Raw genomic sequence first — 23,850 nt, forward strand, 5'->3', positions numbered from 1 at the left:
CTAGTCACTGATCGCCAACCAGAAAAACACCCATTTCCCCCACTCTTTGCTTTCTGTTAGTAAACCAATCCTCTATCCATGCTAATACATTACCCGTAACACCGTGCACCTTTATCTTATGTAGCAGTCTTTGGTGCGGCACCTTGTCAAATGCCTTCTGGAAATCCAGATACACCACATCCACAGGTTTCCCATTGTCCACTGCACATGTAATGTTCTCAAAGAATTCCACCAAATTAGTCAAACATGACTTTCCCTTCATGAACCCATGCTGCGTTTTACCAATGGGACAATTTATATCCAGATGTCTCGCTATTCCTTCCTTGATGATAGATTCAAGTATTTTCCCTACTACAGAAGTTAAGCTAACCAGCCTATGGTTACCCGCCTTTTGTCTACCTCCTTTTTTAAACAGTGGCGTCACATTTGCTGTTTTCCAATCTGCGGGAACCACCCCAGAGTCCAGCGAATTTTGGTAAATTACCACTAATGCATTTGCTATTTCTCCCGCCATTTCTTTTAGTACCCTGGGATGTATTCCATCAGGACCAGGAGACTTGTCTACCTTTAGCCCCATTAACTTGCCCAACACTACCTCTTTCATGGTAATGATAGTTTCTAGGTTCTCACCTGCCATAGCCTTCCTGTCATCAATTTTTGGCATGTTATTTGTGTCTTCCACTGTGAAGACCGACACAAAATACCCGTTCAATGCCTCAGCCATTTTCTCATTTCCAGTTATTACATCCCCCTTCTCATCCTCTAAAGGACCAACGTTTACTTTAGCCACTCTTTTTCGTTTTATATATTTGTAGAAACTTTTGCTATCTGTTTTTATATTCTGAGCTAGTTTATTCTCATAATCCATCTTACTTTTCTTTATAGCTTTTTTCATGGCTTTCTGCTGACCTTTAAAGATTTCCCAATCCTCTAGTTTCCCACTAATCTTTGCCACTTTGTATGCATTTTCTTTCAATTTGATACCCTCCTTTATTCCCTTAGATATCCATGGCGGATTATCTCTTTTTCTACAGTCCTTCCTTATCACTGGTATATACTTTTGCTGAGCACTGTGAAAGATCGCTTTGAAAGTCCTCCACTGTTCCTCAATTGTCCCACCATAAAGTTTTTGCTCCCAGTCTACCTTAGCCAACTCCTCCCTCATCCCTTTATAGTCTCCTTTGTTTAAGCACTGGGCACTGATATTGGATTTTACCTTCTCACTCTCCACCTGTATTTTAAATTCAACCATACTGTGCAATGGCGTACAAAACCATACTTCTTCCGAGAGGATCCCTAACTACAAGATCATTAATTATTCCTGTCTCATTACACAGGACCAGATCTAGGATAGCTTGCTCCCTTCTCGGTTCCACTACATACTGTTCAAGGAAGCTATCGTGGATACATTCTATGAACTCCTCCTCAAGGCTGCCTTGACCGAACTGGTTTGACCAGGCATAGAAAGTGGGAGATATTTATACTGCAGGGGGAGGGAATGAAAGATGAGTCATAGCTACAGAAACAAGGGGAAAGGCTGCTAATGGCAGCCCATAGAGAGAATAGAAGGTGTGAATGGCCAAACGGCAGAGAAGCTGAAATCAGAGGGTAAACTGTGACAGATGAAGATGTGGGGGGAGAGAGAGGTAAAATTGAGAAAAAGGGGAAAGGGGAAGCAAAGGGGGAGAAAAGATTAGAAAACAGGCGATAAAATAGGGGGAAAGAGTGAGGGAAAGAAAAATAAATAAAGACAATAGGGAAATAAAAGGTCGAGAACAGTTAAAAATTAAATGAAATGAAAACAAAGGGGTGGAGGTGGGGTGGAGCGAATCATCTGAAGTTGTTGAATTTGATGTTGAGACTGGAAGGCTGTAAAGTGCCCAGCTGGAAGATGAGATGCTGTTCCTCCAGTTTGCGTTGAGCTTCACTGGAACATTGCAGCAGGCCAAGGACAGACATGTGGGCATGGGAGCAGGATCGTGTGTTAAAATGGCAGCAACTGGAAGGGCAGGGTCCTGATTGCGCACAGACCGAAGGTGCTCAGCAAAGCTAGAGACATACCCTAATCCTGTCGGAGAGAGGAGCAGTTCTCCGAGCGAAATAGATAGGTTCTTGATTAATAAGGGGATCGGGGTTATGGGGAAAAGGCAGGAGAATGGGGATGAGAAAAATATCAGCCATGATTGAATGGCGGAGCAGACTCGATGGGCCGAGTGGCCTAATTCTGCTCCTATGTCTTATGGTCTCATGGTCTTACAAAGGACAGATGATAGCCAGAGTCTGGTACTACCCCTGTGCATACACACAGGTGTCTCAGTGCTAACCCTGCAGTTGGAGCTGGTGAGGTTTTGTACTGATATGTGTCCAGGACAGGAGGGTGGAAGGAAGTGAGTCTGAGCCTTTCCAAAAGTGCCAGATAAATCAATCGATTGGAATTTAGATTCTGACTCAGCCCTTGTAGAAGCATGTACTGGGTTTTTTTTTGCCAGATTCCTTTTGCCTTTACAAATGTATCAAAGGAATTTTTGACTCCATGTCGAGAAAATAGCTCACAGCTCAGTACAGGAATTCGTGAACCTGACAAGCTTTAACTAGTCGGAGAGGTAGGAAAAATGGACTTGCTTGAAGCAAGCAGCTACACTTTGTGGTGAATATTTGTCAATGGTCCCTGCGGACATTTGCTTGCAGCAGTTGAGGCATTTTTCACCCACTCTGGCTTGTCAGTTAAGCAGCACAATTTGCATTGGCATGTCAGTCATTTCAGCTTCACATTGACACGAATAGTTCAATGTAATTTGGGAGTAAAAGAGTAAAGTCGGGAAGCAAGCAGTGGCTGGGGAAACCTGCTCTCTCTCAGAGATCTTCCACTGCGAACCATGTGCAACTCCTGAAGAATGACTGCTGCCAGTGCAAAATGCAAACTACCTTGGCATTTTGGAATGACTTATCACTTCAAAATGTCTCAGTTCACACAATGAATTACTTCTGATGTGACAGCCGTTTGGTACCAAAAGCCACCCCTACGTGACCCAAAGATGAGCTTCTAATGAACCGTTAACATTTATTTATTAGTGTCACAATTCGGCTCACATTAACACTGCCATGAAGTTACTCTGAAAATCACCAAGTCGCCACACTTCGGCGCCTATTCGGGGACACTGAGGGAGACTTTAGCATGGCCAATCCACCTAACCTGTACATCTTTGGACACTAAGGGCAATTTACCATGGCCAATCCACCTAACCTGTACATCTTTGGACACTAAGGGCAATTTACCATGGCCAATCCACCTAACCTGTACATCATTGGGCACTAAGGGGCAATTTAGCGTGGCCAATCCACCTAACCTGCACATCTTTGGACACTAAGGGGCAATTTACCATGGCCAATCCACCTAACCTGTACATCTTTGGACACTAAGGGCAATTTACCATGGCCAATCCACCTAACCTGTACATCATTGGGCACTAAGGGGCAATTTAGCATGGCCAATCCACCTAACCTACACATCTTTGGACACTAAGGGCAATTTAGCATGGCCAATCCACCTAACCAGCACATCTTTGGACACTAAGGGGCAATTTAGCATGGCCAATCCACCTAACCTGCACATCTTTGGACACCAAGGGACAATTTAGCATGGCCAATCCACCTAACCTGCACATCTTTGGACACTAAGGGGCAATTTACCATGGCCAATCCACCTAACCTGCACATCTTTGGACACTAAGGGGCAATTTACCATGACCAATCCACCTAACCCACACATCTTTGGACACTAAGGGCAATTTAGCATGGCCAATCCACCTAACCTGCACATCTTTGGACACCAAGGGACAATTTAGCATGGCCAATCCACCTAACCTGCACATCTTTGGACACTAAGGGCAATTTAGCATGACCAATCCACCTAACCAGCACATCTTTGGACACTAAGGGACAATTTAGCATGGCCAATCCACCTAACCTGCACATCTTTGGACACTAAGGGACAATTTAGCATGGCCAATCCACCTAACCTACACATCTTTGGACACTAAGGGGCAATTTAGCATGGCCAATCCACCTAACCAGCACATCTTTGGACACTAAGGGGCAATTTAGCATGGCCAATCCACCTAACCTGCACATCTTTGGACTAAGGGAGGAAACCGGAGCATCCGGAGGAAACCCACGCAGACACGAGGAGAATGTGCAGACTCCACACAGACAGTGAGCCAAACCGGGAATTGAACCCGGGTCCCTGGCGCTGAGAGGCAGCAGTGCTAACCGCTGTGCCACCGTGATCTTGAGGGGGCTCGGGAGAGTGAATGCTGAGAGGATCTATCCCCAATGGGAGAGATTTGAACGAGGGGACACAGTTTAAAATCAGGAGTCTCCCATTTAGGACAAAGATGAGGGCTGGAATTGTACCGCCGCGCCCACCACGGGAATCGGAGCGGGCGAGGGGCAGACTTTGTAAAGGTCCGCTGACCTCGGGCGGGATTTTACGGTTTCCGGATGAGCGAGGATGTAAAGTCCCACACAAGAAATGTTTTTTCTCAGAGAGTCTGTAGCCTGGAGAATTCCCTTCTGCAGAGATAAGTGGAAGGTGTGTCTTTGAATATTTTTCAAGGTGGCGTTAGATAAATCTTTGACTGACAAGGGAGTCAAAGGATACTGGGGGTAGACAGGAAAGGACATAACTGTGGGACATTACAGGATGGGAACTTGTGCGTATCAGGGGATACTAGGGTGGGGTTTTATCGTGGCATGGGTGGCACAGTGGTTAGCACTGCTGCCTCACAGCGCCAGGGACCCGGGTTCAATTCTGGCCTCGGGTCACTGTCTGTGTGGCGTCTGCACGTTCTCCCCGTGTCTGTGTGGGTTTCCTCCGGGTGCTCCGGTTTCCTCCCACAGTCCAAAGATGTGCAGGTTGGTTTGATTGGCCATGCTAAATTGACCCTAGTGTCAGGAGGACTAGCGGCGTAAATGTGTGGGGTAATGGGGATAGGGCCTGGGTGGGATTGTGGTCGGGGTACACTCGATGGGCTGAATGGCCTCCTTCTGCACTGTAGGATTCTGTGATTTACCGCCTTGCCCGAGCGAGACCGGAAATTCCCGCCCGAGGTCAACGGAAATTTCCGTTGTCCGCCCCTCGCCCGTTCCGATTCCGTGGCGGTAGAATTCTGGCGACTAACTCTTAAAAGAGCTGCTGTTTATCCTGAATACTTTCCCAGTGGAGAAATGGGTAGGGCAGGACACTGAAGGTGAACTGCTCTCTCCGAGGAGGCTGCTGCAGAAGGTTCTGGAGAAAACAAGAGTATTTTATTCGAAGCTAAGAGCAAGTCTTCAGTTGATCTGCAACTGGCAATATGCAAATACACTTGAGTGATAACAGAGGGTGCGGTCCCCCATTTACATGTGAAATATTTACATGAGGTAACTTTGCAGTGTTGTTCGATGTCAGCATGCTTTGACATGGGCACAACCAGCACCCAATGAGCTGGTGTACCCCTGTGCCACTGTGCCAGGGCTGTTTTATCAGACCCAATACTTTCCTTAACTCCCTGAAAAATGATTGTGTGTCAGTGTTGGTGTCTCTACCCGTGGGTTCAAGTCCCACATGATACAGGCTGACATTCCACTGCAGCACTGAGGTAATGCTGCACTGTTGAAGGTACTGGCTTTCAGATGCAACGTTAAATCCAGGCCCCTACCTGCCCTCTACCTTGGATGTCAAAGTTACCATAGCGATATTTTGAACAAGAGTAGGCGGGTTATCGACGGTGTCCTGGCCAAGACGTATCCCACAACCAACGTCACTGAAACAGACTATCTGAAGTGGCACAGTGGCACAGTGGTTAGCACTGCTGCCTCACTGCGCCAGGGACCTGGGTTCGATTCCAACCTTGGGTGACTTTCCGTGTGGACTTTGCACGTTCTCCCCATGTCTGCATGGGTTTCATCCGGGTGCTCCGGTTTCCTCCCACAGTCTAAAGATGTGTAGGTTAGATGGATTCACCATGCTAAACTGCCCCTTAGTGTCCTAAGATGTGTAGGTTAAGTGGATTGGCCATGATAAATTGCCCCTCAGTGTCCAAAGATGTGCGGGTTAGCTGGATGAGCCATGCTAAATTGCACTTTAGTGTCCAAAGATGTGCGGGTTAGGTGGATTGGCCATGCTAAATTGTCCCTTAGTGTCCAAAGATGTGCAGGTTAGGTGGATTGGCCATGCTAAATTGCCCCTTAGTGTCCAAAGATGTGCAGGTTAGGTGGCTTGGCCATGCTAAATTTCATCTTAGTGTCCAAAGATGTGCAGGTTAGGTAGATTGGCCGTGTTAAATTGCCCCTTAGTATCCAAAAATGTGCAGGTTAGGTGGATTGGCCATGCTAAATTTCATCTTAGTGTCCAAAGATGTGCAGGTTAGGTGGATTGGCCGTGTTAAATTGCCCCTTAGTATCCAAAGATGTGTAGGTTAGGTGGATTGGCCATGCTAAATTGCTCCTTAGTTTCTAAAGATGTGCAGGTTAGGTGGATTAGCCATGGTAAATTGTTCCTCAACGTCTCAAGATGTATACGTTAGGTGGATTAGCCAAGGTAAAATGTGTGGGGTTACGGGGATAGGTTGTGGGTCGGGGTAAGATGTTGCCTGGAATTTTACCGTCCCGCCCACCATGGAAATCGGAGCGGGCGAGGGGCGGAACATGGAAAGGTCCGTTGACCTCGGGCGAGACTTTACTGGGTCTCAGTAGGGTTTGGGACAAGCAAGGCTGTAGAATCCCGCCAGTTGTTTCAGAGAGTCGGTGCAGACTCGATGGGCCGAATGACCTCCTTCTGCACTGTAGGGATTCTATCTTGTTTGTGGGAGCTTGCCATGCACAAATTGGCTGCCACATTTCTGACCTCACAACAGTGACTACACTTCAAAACTACTTCATTGACTGAAGATCATGTAGTGATGTCCTGAGGGTGTGAGAGGCGCTCCATCAATGTGCTATCCTATCGGGGAAAATAAAGAAAGATACAGCCCAGTTTTAGTGCTTGTTCTCCCCAGACTGCTCAGTGTCTCAATGCGATACCTTCCTTGCATCAGCCTCCCCAGTTTATCTTTATTCTTGTGACTACCTCTCCTAAGTCTTACACATTCTTCAAATCTAGCCCACATTGGTGTTTGGAAATGAATTCAGTCAAGCCCCATGTCACCTGCTGATCTGATTTGATTTATTATTATTTTTTCTGCCAACAATCAAATCATTCAATCCTGAGTCATGAACCCTGCAGGCTGAAGGGACCCTTCACTAAACACTGAAAGGTTTATTTCAGTAAAACGCCCCGGAGGTCCTGACAGGTGAGACTGAGGAGTCATTCCCCACATTAACGTCCTTGGGATTCTGTTACAGTTCTGACGGGAATTATGAGGCCTGCAAGTCTCAACACTAAACCTGTATCAACATAACCGAGCCTTCAACTCCCCGGACAGTCCACGCCCAATGTTAATAACCCAGATACAGCTGTGTACTCTGCTCCAGTGACGAGTTCCATTTATTTCTGCAGCTTTCTCCCTCCTGGGAGTGCAGGTCCACAGATCCACAAAGTGGCAGCCCAGATGGAAAAGGTGGTGAAGAAAGCATATGGCACGCTTGCCTTCATTGGTTGGGGCAATTTAGCATGGCCAATCCACCTAACCTGCATATCTTTGGACACTAAGGGGCAATTTAGCATGGCCAATCCACCTAACCTGCACATCTTTGGACACTAAGGAGCAATTTAGCATGGCCAATCCACCTAACCTGCTCATCTTTGGACACTAAGGGGCAATTTAGCATGGCCAATCTATCTAACCTACACATCTTTGGACACCAAGGGACAATTTAGCACGGCCAATCCACCTAACCTACACATCTTTGGACAATAAGGGGCAATTTAGCATGGCCAATCTATCTAACCTACACATCTTTGGACACTAAGGGGCAATTTAGCATGGCCAATCTATCTAACCTACACATCTTTGGACACTAAGGGGCAATTTAGCATGGCCAATCCACCTAACCCGCACATCTTTGGACACTAAGGGGCAATTTAGCATGGCCAATCCACCTAATCCGCACATCTTTGGACACTAAGGGGCAATTTAGCATGGCCAATCCACCTAATCCGCACATCTTTGGACACTAAGGGGCAATTTAGCATGGCCAATCCACCTAACCCGCACATCTTTGGACACTAAGGGGCAATTTAGCATGGCCAATCCACCTAACCTGCTCATCTTTGGACACTAAGGGGCAATTTAGCATGGCCAATCCACCTAACCTGCTCATCTTTGGACACTAAGGGGCAATTTAGCATGGCCAATCTATCTAACCTACACATCTTTGGACACCAAGGGACAATTTAGCACGGCCAATCCACCTAACCTACACATCTTTGGACACTAAGGGGCAATTTAGCATGGCCAATCTATCTGACCTACACATCTTTGGACACTAAGGGGCAATTTAGCATGGCCAATCTATCTAACCCGCACATCTTTGGACACTAAGGGGCAATTTAGCATGGCCAATCCACCTAACCCGCACATCTTTGGACACTAAAGGGCAATTTAGCATGGCCAATCCACCTAACCCACACATCTTTGGACACTAAGGGGCAATTTACCATGGCCAATCCACCTAACCCGCACATCTTTGGACACTAAGGGGCAATTTAGCATGGCCAATCCACCTAACCTGCTCATCTTTGGACACTAAGGGGCAATTTAGCATGGCCAATCTATCTAACCTACACATCTTTGGACACCAAGGGACAATTTAGCATGGCCAATCCACCTAACCTGCACATCTTTGGACACGAGGGGTCCGATCCCGGTGCGGGGCGGGGGGGGAGGGGGGCCTGCCTCCCAAAGGGGTCCGATCCCGGGGGAGGGGGGGGGCGCGGTCTGCCGGGGTGGTTAGAGGGGGTGTCCGCGAAGGGTGGGCCTCGGCGATTCCCATGTCGAATAAAAGTACAAGTTGGACTTTTATTTATCAGGTCGGTAAAGGCGCAGACGCGAATTGGGCCGAACGCTGGTAAAGGGGGAATTGACGGTAAAGTTGGGCACGTGCTTCATTAAGTCGATTTAAATGCATGCAAATGAATTTAAATCGTCGCGCCGGCCGATTTGGGCGCAGTTCCGGTGCGCGCCCAAATCGGCCGTTGGTAAAGGCGCGATCCGCTGGGAATCGGGTGCGGATCGTGGCATAGGCCCGACGCCCAACTTTACCGCCATTTCACGCCCTTTTTGGTAAAATCGGGCCCTTAGTGTCCAAAGATGTGCAGGTTAGGCTGATTGGCCATGCTAAATTGCCCCTTAGTGTCCCGGGATGCGGGACACTAAGGGGCAATGAGGGATTAGCAGGGTAAGCGTGTGGAGTTACGGGGATGGGGCCTGGGTGGGATTGTTGTCAGTGCAGACTTGGTGGGCCGAGTGGCCTCCTTCTGCACTGTTGGGATTCCATGACTCTATGAAAGAGGACATGGTTCGTTAAAGGTTTCGTTTTACATGTGATTGTGACTTGATGGCTTTGTCACCAGTCTGTTTCCGTTTTCTAACTCTTTTTAAGCCGGTTTCTGTTCCCAGAGGTTTGCTCTGGGGGGGGGAACTATTTCCTCTTTCGGACACCCAGTATTCGTATCAAACACCCCCAGTTATTGACTTCGATGCAGCATAAAGCTACTCTCCACCGTGTCCCAGAGGGGCACCCACTTTTGTGCCATGAATCATTCCCCCATTTCACATGACAACAACAAAGAACAAAGAACAAAGAACAATACAGCACAGGAACAGGCCCTTCGGCCCTCCAAGCCCGCGCCGCTCCCCGGTCCAGGATTGAATCCTGAATCCAGGATCCCCACCCAATTTTCCAGCCTATCTACATACCAATATCCTATCCACCGAGCTGTCCCTCACAGCTACGATGCTTTGTTCATTACAACCTATTAACTTACCCCCACCCCCCCATTCCAGACCATGTGATCTCCAGGGAGAGGCGAAAACCCAGAGTGAAAAACCCCAGGGCCAATATGGGGAAAAAAAATCTGGGAAATTCCTCTCCGACCCCCTGAGGCGATCGAAACGAGTCCAGGAGATCACAATGGCCCCGATCGGAAAATGCTTCCCAACCCTAGTCATTTCCACTTCCACGAACACCATATGAATCCCCTGCCCCCGAGACAGGTTCCCAACTATCCGCAGTCTCACTCTGTACTGGCACCAGCAAGATGATCGTAGAATGAAGCCTTGAAACGAGAAACCAGGAACAATTAGCCCGCGCCGCTCCCTGGTCCAAACTAGATCACTCTTTTGTATCCCTCCATTCCCACTCCGTTCATATAGCTGTCTAGATAAGTCTTAAACGTTCCCAGTGTGTCCGCCTCCACCACCTTGCCCGGCAACACATTCCAGGCCCCCACGACCCTCTGTGTGAAATATGTCCTTCTGATATCTGTGTTAAACCTCCCCCCCTTCACCTTGAACCTATGACCCCTCGTGAACGTCACCACCGACCCGGGGAAAAGCTTCCCACCGTTCACCCTATCTATGCCTTTCATAATTTTATACACCTCTATTAAGTCTCCCCTCATCCTCCGTCTTTCCAAGGAGAACAACCCCAGTTTCCCCAATCTCTCCTCATAACCAAGCCCCTCCATACCAGGCAACATCCTGGTAAACCTCCTCTGTACTCTCTCCAAAGCCTCCACGTCCTTCTGGTAGTGTGGCGACCAGAACTGGACGCAGTATTCCAAATGCGGCCGAACCAACGTTCTATACATCTGCAACATCAGACCCCAACTTTTATACTCTATGCCCCGTCCTATAAAGGCAAGCATGCCATATGCCTTCTTCACCACCTTCTCCACCTGTGACGTCACCTTCAAAGATCTGTGGACTTGCACACCCAGGTCCCTCTGCGTCTCTACACCCTTTATGGTTCTTCCATTTATCGTGTAGCTCCTCCCTACATTATTCCCACCAAAATGCATCACTTCGCATTTATCAGGATTGAACTCCATCTGCCATTTCCTTGCCCAAATTTCCAGCCTATCTATATCTTTCTGTAGCCTCTGACAATGTTCCTCACTATCTGCAAGTCCTGCCAGTTTTGTGTCGTCCGCAAACTTACTGATCACCCCAGTTACTCCTTCTTCCAGATCATTTATATAAATCACAAACGTTCGTCTAAGTGGCACCCTCCATACAGTAAAACGCCCCAAAGCACTTCACAAGGAGGAATTATCAAGCCCCCATCCCCCTGATTGATTGAGCCATCTCTCCCAGTCACAGGCCCTTTTTTTCCTCTGTTAGACCCTCATTTCATTAATTTACTGTGAACGGCCCCCAAGGAAAAATTGGCAAAGAATTTGTTTTTGTCACAGAGCGAATTACGATAATCTAAAATGCACTGCTCAAAACGGTGAAAGCAGATTTAATTGGGACTTTCAAAAGAGGGAATTGGACAAATACTTGAAAAAGAAAAGTCAACTTGCAGGGTTATAAAAATGAGTGGGAAGAATGGAACTGATTGGGTAGATTTTTAAAGAGCTACAATAGCTTCCTTCTGTGCTGTGAGATTCTATTATTCTACTAATCCTGTCGTGTCATAAGGTAACGTGTTGACCCTGAAGCTGTGGCCCCCTCCACAAGATCTGAATCCTGTCCCAGTCTGGCCGGCTAGATGTCTGTTCTCTCTGCTGGCTACTGTGGTTTCCTGTGAGGTTTGTTTCGGGGACTGTGCAAGTCCTAACTTATCCCTAATATCAACTGAACGGTGATCTCTGTCAGAGAGAACTCAGAATGCCTACCTGGCTGGCTGCCCAACTTTAACTCGCTGAGATCATCTGCTGCACGTATCATAACTCGTACCAAGTCCTATACACCCATCATAATTAAAGCAAAATACAGCGGGATGCTGGCGATCTGAACTCATTACACTGCTGGAAAAACTAAACAGGTCTGGCAGCATCTGCGGAGAGAGTAACAGAATTGTCCAATATGTCACCTTTAGAACTGTTTCTAAGAAGAGTTATATTGGACTCTCTCCACAAACCTGCTGAGCTTTTCCAGAACTTTCTGTTTTTTATTAGTTTTTATACAGTAAATGGCAGAACCCTTAAGAGTATTGATAGGCAGGGGGATCTGGGTGTACAGATACACAGGTCACTGAAAGTGGCAACGCAGGTGGAGAAGGTAGTCAAGAAGGCATACGGCATGCTTGCCTTCATCGACCGGGGCATTGAGTTTAAAAATTGGCAAGCTTTATAGAACCTTAGTTAGGCCGCATTTCGAATATCGTGTTCAATTCTGGTCGCCGCACTACCAGAAGGATGTGGAGGCTTTGGAGACGGTACGGAAAAGATTTACCAGGATGTTGCCTGGTATGGAGGGCATTAGCTATGAGGAGAGGTTGGAGAAACTGGGTTTCTTCTCACTGGAACAACAGAGGTTGTGGGGAGACCTGATAGAAGTCTACAAGATTATGAGGGGCATGGACAGAATGGATAGTCAGAAGCTTTTTCCCAGGGTGGAAGAGTCAATTACTCGGGGGCACAGGTTTAAGGTGCGAGGGACAAGGTTTAATGGAGATATATGAGGCAGATATTTTACACAGACGGTGGTGGGTGCCTGGAACTCGCTGCCGGGGGAGGTAGTGGAAGCAGATACGATAGTGAGTTTTAAGGGGCATCTGGACAAATACATGAATAGGATGGGAATAGAGGGATATGGTCCCCGGAAGGGTCGGGGGTTTTAGTTCAGTCGGGCAGCATGGTCGGTGCAGGCTTGGAGGGCCGAAGGGCCTATTCCTGTGCTGTAATTTTCTTTGTTCTTTGTCCTTTGTATTCCCAGTCGCCCTTCACCCTTCCCCTTGAATTGTTATCACAACCCTCCCACCACACCCCCCCTCCCCCACCCCCCCACTTTCCTCTCTCCACAATCTCCTCCAGTCCCCCACAAACCCTCCGGTAGTTCGGAATGTTACCGTCCCTCCCGCCACAGGAAGTGGAGCGGGCGAGGGGTGCAGAACGGGAAGGCCCGTTGACCTTGGGTGGGATTTTAGGGTTTCGGGACGAGCGAGGAGTGTGGAGTCTGCACGTTCTCCCCATGTCTGCGTGGGTTTCCTCCGGGTGCTCCGGTTTCCTCCCACAGTCCAAAGATGTGCTGGTGAGGTGGATTGGCCATGCTAAATTGTCCCTTAGTGTCCCACGGTGTGTAGGTTAGGTGGATTGGCCATGCTAAATTGCCCCTTAGTGTCCAAAGATGCGCAGGTTAGGTGGATTGGCCATGCTAAATTGTCCCTTACTGTCCAAAGATGTGCAGGTTAGGTGGATTGGCCATGCTAAATTGTCCCTTATTGTCCAAAGATGTGCAGGTTAGGTGGATTGGCCATGCTAAATTGTCCCTTAGTGTCCAAAGATGCGCAGGTTAGGTGGATTGGCCATGCTAAATTGCCCCTTAGTGTCCAAAGATGCGCAGGTAAGGTGGATTGGCCATGCTAAATTGCCCCTTAATGTCAGGGGGACCAGTTAGGGTAAATGCATGGGGTTATGAGTATAGGGCCTGGTTGGGATTGTGGTCGGTGCAGACTCGATAAGCCGAATGGCCTCCTTCTGCACTGTAGGATTCTATCATTGTATATGGCCTCCCGAGATCTCTAAACTCCTATGATTCTGGCCCCCGTTCCCCCAGAGCAAACCAGAAACCTGTCTTGGGGATGAATTCAGGCAAAAATTGTTAGCGAGACGGTTGTCAGAGTCTTCCTACATTTTTCACACGGCCACAAGTTCACTTTTCCACTTGATCTATGAAGGCGAGTAAGGAAGACGCCCATGATCTTTTTAACATCTGCTTGTCAGCGGAGGAAATAGATGAGATAATTTGATGGCTGGATTAAACAAAGGCACAGGCTGCAACAAGATCTTTGCTGCGAGGCCTTTGTGATTCATACAAAATGAGCTTTGAATACTGCAGTCATCAGAAAATAAATAGTCTTGATGAATTTGATCAGCCTGACATCTTTGCATACAACCAGTCATGTCGAAACCCATTAGAAAAAAAAATCATTGTGAATTCGCCAAAGTATGTTGCACTGACTTGCAAGCTGCTTTTAAAATATGGTTCCCCTCCCCTTTCTAATTGCTTTAGCCTGGCTACAGGTCTTGTCATTGACAGCAGAGTCTGAACAGTGCTTTACAGGATTTAATTGCAGCTTCTCAAGTGAAAAAAAAGCAGTCTGGAGCAAAGCAGAATTCTGCAGATGGTCGAACTCCGAAATTAAGGCTGAAAATGTTGGAAGTACTCACGCAAGTCAGGAAATATCGAGAGTGCAGAGGGACCTTCATGTCCACTGATCCCTCAAGGTGGCTGGACAGCTCAATAAGTGGTCCAGAAGGCTTCACAGAATCACAGAATCCTACAGTGCAGAAGAGGCCCTTCAGCCCATCGAGTCTGCACCTGACGCATGAAAGGCCCCGACCTGCCCACCTAATCCCACTTGCCGGCACTTGGCCCATAGCCCTGAATGTTATGGGGCGCCAAGTCCTCATCCAGGTACTTTTTAAAGGATGTGAGGCATCCCGCCTCCACCACCCTCCCAGGCAGCGCATTCCAGACCCTCACCACCCTCTGGGTAAAAAGGTTTTTCCTCACATCCCCCCTAAACTTCCCACCCCTCACCTTGAACCTGTGTCCCCTCATAACTGACCCTTCAACTAAGGGGAACAGCTGCTCCCTATCCACTCTGTCCATGCCCCTCATAATCTTGAACACCTCAATCAGGTCATCCCTCAGTCTTCTCTGCTCCAGAGAAAACAACCCAAGCCTACCCAACCTCTCTTCATAACTTAAATGCTCCGTCCCAGGCAGCATCCTGGTGAATCTCCTCTGCACCCCCTCCAGTGCGTTCACGTCCTTCCTATAATGTGGCGAACAGAACTGCACCCAGTACTCCAACTGTGACCTCACCAAAGTTCTATACAACTCCATCATGACCTCTCTGCCTTTGTAATCTATGCCTTGATTGATAAAGGCGAGTGTGCCTTATGCCTTTTTCACCGCCCTATTTACCTGCCTTTCCGCCTTCAGAGATCTATGGACAAACTCGCCAAGGTCCCTTTTTTTCCGATGGGATATATGGGATATAAAACGTTGATTAGGCCACATTTGGAATACTGTGTCCAATTCATAGAAAGAATCATAGAAACCCTACAGTGCAGAAGGAGGCCATTCGGCCCATCGAGTCTGCACCGACCACAATCCCACCCAGGCCCTACCCCCACATATTTACCCGCTAACTACACATCTCAGGGACAATTTTTAACCTGGCCAATCAACCTAACCCGCACATCTTTGGACTGTGGGAGGAAACCGGAGCACCCGGAGGAAACCCACGCAGACACGAGGAGAATGTGCAAACTCCACACAGACAGTGACCCGAGCCGGGAATCGAAGCCGGGACCCTGGAGCTGTGAAGCAGCAGTGCTAACCACTGTGCTACCGTGCCACCCCTGGTCTGGTCACCACACTACCAGAAGGACGCGGAGGCTTTGGAGAGAGTGCAGAAAAGGTTTACCAGGGTGTTGCCTGGTATGGAGGGTATTAGCTATGAGGAGAGATTGAATAAACTGGGATTGTTCTCCCTGGAAAGACGGAGGCTGAGGGGGTGACCCGATAGAAGTTTATAAAATTATGAGGGGTATGGATAGGGTGAACAGTTGGAAGCTTTTTCCCAGGGCAGAAATGATAATTACAAGGGGGCACAAGTTCAAGATAAGGGGGGAAAGGTTCAGTGGAGATGTGCGGGGGAAGTTTTTTACACAGAGGGTGGTGGGGGCCTGGAATGCGCTGCCAAGTGAGGTGGATGAGGCAGACACGTTAGCGACATTTAAGACTTACCTGGATAGACACATGAACAGACGGGGAATAGAGGGATACAGGCGGTTGGTCTGGATAGGACAACGTGATCGGTGCAGGCTTGGAGGGCCTGTTCCTGTGCTGTACTGTTCTTTGTACTTGCCTTTATTATCCAAGGTTTGGAATATAAAAGCTGGGAGGCGATGCTGAACAATTCACTCCGGGCGGGATTTTCCAGCCGTGCTCGCCCCAAAACTGGAAAATCCCACCCAAGCTCAACCTTCGCGTGGCGGGCGGGACGGGAAAATTCTGGTCTTCATCTCCATTTATTTTATTTCATTTCTTTTCATCTTAATCATCTATTTTTTATTACATTATATTCTTATTTATATTTTTTCACTTCTAAAACCTTGCTTTTCCATCTTGTTCCTCTCCCACCCGACTAAGGCCAACTGTTGCATTCCTACACTCTGTACCTTTGTTCTGCCATTTACACATTCCGATCTTTAATGGACGCTATTAGCCCCATTCCCTGCCTTTATCACCGCCATTTGAATTCCCTTTGTCTCTTTGTCACTGCCATCAATTACAACCCCAATCTTGTCCGATTTTCCTCATCTTTAGCTCTGACGAACCCCCACCATAGGGGGGGTTTTAGTTCAGCCGGGCAGCATGGTTGGTGCAGGCTTGGAGGGCCGAAGGGCCTGTTCCTGTGCTGTAATTTTCTTTGTTCTTTGGTCTCATGTGCGGGTTAGGTTGATTGGCCATGTTAAAATGCCCCTTAGTGTCAGGGGGATTAGGAGGGTAAATATGTGGGGTTACAGGGATAGGGCCTGGGTGAGATTGTTGCTGGAGCAGGCTTGATGGGCCGAATGGCCTCTTTCTGCACTGTAGATTCTATGACTCTATGATATTTGGACTTGCAGGTCTGAACACAACCCCAGGAACCCCTGATTGAGCTCCTGGAGTTCCTCTCCATGAGGGTCGCCACTCTCTCTATGGCGGCTCTCTGTGTTCAGAGCTCTGAGCCAGTGCAGTGCTCGAGCTCTGCATGCACTCCTCCAACACTGGGACCATGGCGCGCCGACCCTCAGGCGTCTCTGCTGGATTTCCACCTGCATCCCACTGGACATTGAGCACCAGCTGCCAAACGGACCACTCCAGAGGCCTCAGGCTCCGCATCATCCTGGCGCCCAGGGACTCTGCCTCCGCAAGCTCCTCAGGAGAGTGTGACGGGTCATTGCCAGCCTGCACTACCGCCTGCTCCGACATGCCCACCGATGTGTCTCTATCTGCAGTGGGAGGATGTGATACGGGTACATTTCGCCATCCTTGGAGGTCAAGGGAGGGACCTCAGGGGTCGTGCCATCTGAGGGAGGAAGCAAAAATGTCAGCATCGAATATCATTCCGAGATCAGAGTGTACACAGTCTGGTTGCTACTTAGAATGGACATCGGGCTGGACCAAGACTTCTTAATGGACAAGCAATGGGAGTAACTGGATTTCATATGCCAGCCTCGCTATGGGCTGCCTTACATCGCTCATATCCTCCCTAATCTCCTCCCTGTCGACTGGACTATCATCCTCATCCCGACATCCCTGCCTCTCCACAACCAATGGACCTGACTCCACGGTCACAGGACACATCCAGTGCCTGCTCCCACTTAGGATGTAAAGGTTTGGGATCCCACCACCCGGACGTCCTCGTTCTTGCGCGTTGTAATTCTTCTTCTGTGAGGACGAAAGTGCTTTCATTAGTCCCCCTCTTCATGCTCGGACATTCCAGTCCTCCACCTCCCCAAAAGACTCAGGTTCACTTGCCCGTCAGAAGGGTAGGCAATGGCCTAGTGGTATTATCGCGAGAAACTCCAGAAACTCAGCTAATGTTCTGGGGGACCCGGGTTCGAATCCCGTCAAGGCAATTGGTGGAATTTGAATTCAATATAAAATATCTGGAAATGAGAATCCACTGATAACCGTGAAACCATTGTCGGAAAAACCCATCTGGGTCACTAATGCTCTTTAGGGAAGGAAATCTGCTGTCCTTACCCGGTCTGGCCTACATGTGACACCGGAGCCACAGCAATGTGGTTGACTCTCAACTGCCCTCGGGGCAACTAGGGATGGGCAATAAATGCTGGCCAGCTAGGGACGCCCGGCCAGCGACGCCCATGTCCCATGAATAAACAAAAGAAACATTGTCACACATCATCCTGACAGTCATGGCTTATAAGGCGCATGATTATGTACCACCTTGCACTCTGTATTTGCATTTCAAACCCCTGTGTCATAGGATGCCTACAGAGCAGAAGGAGGCCATTTGGCCCATCAAGTCTGCACTGACCACAATCCCACCCAGGTCCTATTCCCGTAACCCCACGTATTTACCCTGCTCATCCCCCTGACTCTAAGGGACAATTTAGCACGGCCAATCAACCTAACCCACACATCTTTGGACTGTGGGAGGAAACTGGAGCACCCGGAGGAAACCCACGCAGACACGGGGAGAATGTGCAAACTCCACACAGACAGTGACCGGGAATCGAACCCGGGTTCCTGGCGCTGTGAGGCAGCAGTGCTAACCACTGCGCCGCCCGTGTGCTGCTGCCCGCAAAGGCATCTACCCAAGATCACCCTGGCAGAGCACAGAAGGTCCTCGAACCTTTTCCTACACTGGATTCGGGTTCCGTGAGTGACATCATGCCTGCCGACCAGGCCTGCCACCTCCGTCTAGGCTTTGCCAATGCTAGGCATCCTCCTCTCGCCATCATGCGGCTGCGGGCTGTCGCAACGGACACTAACTGTGTCTCCAGCAAATCCTGCCGCGCCCATCATGGGCTCAGGGCAACAAAGACGTTCTGGAGACAGGAGTAGTGCGCTCGCTCAAGTTGAGTGTCAAAAAAATGTGAGTTCCATAGCAGCTCCCTGAGGCTCTGGGCACAGACTTCCAGCATTCGTGGAGCTCTACCCCGATCCCTTGCCCACATCCTCATTGGTTCTGGTGCCCACCCTCTTCGTGCTCTCGCTGGCAGCCCACACTTGACACTGGTTGGCAGTTAATTGGTGAGCCAGTCCTGACAATTATGCATGCTCGACAGGCTAAAAATTCAGACTGTTCTGACTCGGGGTACAGGGCGAACATCTAAGGCAGGGGGTTCCACCCATTAATAAAGCACAGGTTAAGTTGATACAGGAGACAAACTTTAAATGAAGTGGGATAATACTGAAGAAAATTACAACAGAATAAATGTAAATGTACAGAAGGCAAGTCAAAGGGGAGCTTCAGAAAGTTAAGATGGCACATGAAAGAAGGAACCGTGCTTTTAATACACAAATGAAAATGAACAATAACCACAAACCTGTGGTGAACACAACAGGTTCCAACTGGGATTGAAAGGTTAATGGACCCTCTCAGGGTCTTGCCTTATGCAGAGCTCGGTATACGAGCTCCACCTGGTGAGCTGATTAACTGTCTTTGGGGAGCTCGTATTCAAGAAGCCAACTGGGAGGTCAATCAATGCTTCCCCGGACAGATCATGGGGGTTATCACAGCGATGAAGGGGACCAAAGTGGGCGTACTGGAGGAGCATGTGGAGGACATTCAAACCAAAAATGTGCAACAATGACCAGGCCCGAATAGTGTGTGCCCCTGAAGACAATCACGTACTTAGCCTCGGAGGAGTTCAGGGTAAACTTCCAGAGTCCATCATGCTGGATGATGCTGATGAGCAGTTAGAAAGCTAATTAGGAATGCAATTTCAGAAGGCATCTGCTTTGGTAGCACAGAGAATCATAGAATCCCTACAGTGCAGAAGGAGGCCATTTGGCCCATCGAATCTGCACTGACAACAGTCCTACCCAGGCCCCATAACCCTACCGAGTCCCCCGGGTCAATTTAGCATCTAACTTGCAAATCTTTGGACACTAAGGGGCAATTTAGCACGGCCAATCCTCCTAACCTGCACATCTTTGGACACTAAGGGGCACTTTAGCACGGCCAATCCACCTAACCTACACATCTTTGGACACTAAGAGGCAATTTAGCATGGCCAATCCACCTAACCTACACATCTTTGGACACGAAGGGGCAATTTAGCATGGCCAATCCACCTAACCTGCACATCTTTGGACACTAAGGGGCAATTTAGCACGGCCAATCCCTCTAACCTAAACACCTTTGGACACTAAGGGGCAATTTAGCATGGCCAATCCACCTAACCTGCACATCTTTGGACACTAAGGGGCAATTTAGGATGGCCAATCCACCTAACCTGCACATCTTTGGACACTAAGGGGCAGTTTAGCATGGCCAATCCACCTAACCTACACATCTTTGGACACTAAGGGGCAATTTAGCATGGCCAATCCACCTAACCTATACATCTTTGGACTGTGGGAGGAAACCGGAGCACCCGGAGGAAACCCACGCAGACACAGGGGGAGAATGTGCAAACTCAACACAGACAGTGATCCGAAGCTGGAATCGAACCCGGGTTCCTGGCGTTGTCAGGCAGCAGTGCCAACCACTGTGCCACCGTGCCAAACCAGATCGGCGAATAAATACAGAGAGTAATAAATGGAAGGTAGCGCACAGGTGCCACGGTGGGGGCAGGCAGCGAGCAGGAGGAACGATTGACTGTTTTTTTGAGTTAGCAGGATGAAGCTGGTCCACTTGGAAAGGAGCATGTGCTGGGACCTCTTTTGGTTTTGTATTTATACAAATGTTTTGGGCGTAGGTGGCATGGAAACGATGTTATCTGGTGATGTCGAATTGGAGACCAAAGCCGAGAAGGAATACCGGAGGCTGTGGTGGGAGAGGGGAGAGCAAATTTGGATGCATCACAGTCACGGGTCAATGCAGAGTATGTAAAGCGAGTAAAGGAAGGATACCTTAAAACGGCAAAGCTCTGAAAGAACAGTGGAGGCAGATTCAACACTATTATTTTTAAGGGGAATTGAATAAATACTTGAATGGGAAAACATTGCAGGCAGTGAGGGGGGAAAAGCAGGGGCTAATTGGATAGCTGTCAGCATAGGGAAGATGGGCTGAATGGCCACCTTCTGTGCTGCAACATTCTGATCCTCACAGTGAACTTTCCTTCAATATAAAATAAAAGCAACAAATACTGGAAATGCTCATCTGATGAATCCCATAGAATCCCTACAGAGCAGAAGGAGCCATTTGGCACATCGAGGCTGCACTGACCACAATCCCACCCAGGACCTATCTCCATAACCCATGCATTTACCCTAGCTAGTCCCCCTGCCACTAAGGGGTAATTTAGCACGGCCAATCCACCTAACCCGCACATCTTTGGACACTAAGGGGCAGTTTAGCATGGCCAATCCACCTAACCTGCACATCTTTGGATACTAAGGGGCAATTTAGCATGGCCAATCCACCTAACCTACACATCTTTGGACACTAAGGGGCAATTTAGCACGGCCAATCCACCTAACCCACGCATCTTTGGACACTAAGGGGCAATTTAGCATGGCCAATCCACCTAACCTGCACATCTTTGGACACTAAGGGGCAATTTAGCATGGCCAATCCACCTAACCCACACATCTTTGGACACTAAGGGGCAATTTAGCATGGCCAATCCACCTAACCCACACATCTTTGGATACTAAGGGGCAATTTAGCATGGCCAATCCACCTAACCTACACATCTTTGGACACTAAGGGGCAATTTAGCACGGCCAATCCACCTAACCCGCGCATCTTTGGACACTAAGGGGCAATTTAGCATGGCCAATCCACCTAACCTGCACATCTTTGGACACTAAGGGGCAATTTAGCATGGCCAATCCACCTAACCCGCACATCTTTGGACTGTGGGAGGAAACTGGAGCACCCGGAGGAAACGCACACTGACATGGGGAGAACGTGCAAACTCTGCAGACAGTGACCCAAGCCAGGAATCGAACCTGGCTCCCTGGAGCTGTGAGGCAGCAGTGCTAACCACTGTGCCACCGTGCCACCCCAAAGGTCGCCTCAGCCGGAATTTTACCATGGCAGACAATGCTCATCAGATGAGCATTTCCGATGTTGACCTCGGGCGGGATTTTACGGTTTCGGGGCGAGTGAGGCCATAAAATCCCGCCCATTAACTCCACTCCTCTCTCCACAGACGCTGCCAGACCCGCTGTGAGTTTTCCTCGCATTTTCTGTTTTTGTTTCAGATTTTCATTACCCACATGAACCTGCTTTGATATGAGAGGTTCCTCTGCTAGTCTGAATGATAAAGTCGCTACAACTAAAAATGGCACCCGCTTGACAACACCTCCCTTCAGCAAGTGGCAGCCTTTGTCGTTCTGCCTGGAATCAGTCAGGGCAAGTCAGTTTAGTTACATTCACTTTGACACAGAACTCGACCCGGTCACAGGCACCAAAGCAACACTCTCCAAGCAGAAACCATTTCCCTCAAGGAGTTAATTTGCAGCTGCTCTGTGTCTGGGTGACGGAGGTGAGCAGCTAGGTGATTTATAAGACAGCGCGCTATGTGGAACCATATGACTCCACCTGCTCCCACAGACATCACCCTGCCCTGGAGTGCCTGTCAAGGCTGCAATTATAGTGTACTGCATCAAAACTGCAGCTTTCACACAACGGACAAGGCAAGTAGGTGCAAAGGCATTGGAAACATTTCCCCGGACATACTCCATTGTTGCATTTTATCAACTCTATAATGTTCATCTTGATCTTTCATCGAAATCCTACAGTGCAGAAGGAGGCCATTCGGCCCATCGAGTCTGCACCGACCACAATCCCACCCAACCCCTATCCCCATGACCCCATGAATTTAAGTTGCTCATCCCCCTAACACCGAGGGGCAAATTGCACAGAGGATTGGATCAGGCGAGCAAAGCTGTGTGAATCCCGTCAGCTTCCCAGACACCTATTCCCACCGGATTTACCAGCACTCAAAGTGCTGGCGAGGGTCACGCAGCCAGCAGGAGGGTGGGGCCTAAGCAGGCCGGCAAAGCCAATTTAGCATGGCCAATCCACCTAACCTACGCATATTTGGACACTAAGGGACAATTTAGCATGGCCAATCCACCTAACCTACGCATATTTGGACACTAAGGGGCAATTTAGCATGGCCAATCCACCTAACCTACACATCTTTGGACACTAAGGGGCAATTTAGCATGGCCAATCCACCTAACCTGCACATCTTTGGATACTAAGGGGCAATTTAGCATGGCCAATCCACCTAACCTGCACATCTTTGGATACTAAGGGGCAATTTAGCATGGCCAATCCACCTAACCTGCACATCTTTGGATACTAAGGGGCAATTTAGCATGGCCAATCCACCTAACCTGCACATCTTTGGACACTAAGGAGCAATTTAGCATGGCCAATCCACCTAACCTGCACATCTTTGGATACTAAGGGGCAGTTTAGCATGGCCAATCCACCTAACCTACACAGCTTCGGACACTAACGGGCAATTTAGCATAGCCAATCCACCAGCTTCCCATCCATGGACTCTGTCTACGCTTCCCGCTGTCTCGGCAAAGCAGCCAGCATAATCAAGGACCCCACACACCCCGGACATTCTCTCTTCCACCTTCTTCCTTCGGGAAAAAGATACAAAAGTCTGAGGTCACGTACCAACCGACTCAAGAACAGCTTCTTCCCTGCTGCCATCAGACTTTTGAATGGACTTACCTTGCATTAGTTGATCTTTCCCTACACCCTAGCTGTAACACTACATTCTGCACTCTCTTGTTTCCTTCTCTATGAACAGTATGCTTTGTCCGTATACCGCGCAAGAAACAATACTTTTCACTGTGTGCTAATGCATGTGACAATAGTAAATCAAATCAAATATTAAGTTGATCTTTCTCTAAACCCTAACTATGACTGTAACACTATATTCTGCACTCTCTCCTTTCCTTCTCTATGAACGGTATGCTTTGTCTGTATAGCATGCAAGAAACAATACTTTTCACTGTATACTCATACATG

This window comes from Mustelus asterias, chromosome X, assembly GCF_964213995.1.
Source record: "Mustelus asterias chromosome X, sMusAst1.hap1.1, whole genome shotgun sequence".
NCBI classification, from domain to species: domain Eukaryota; kingdom Metazoa; phylum Chordata; class Chondrichthyes; order Carcharhiniformes; family Triakidae; genus Mustelus; species Mustelus asterias.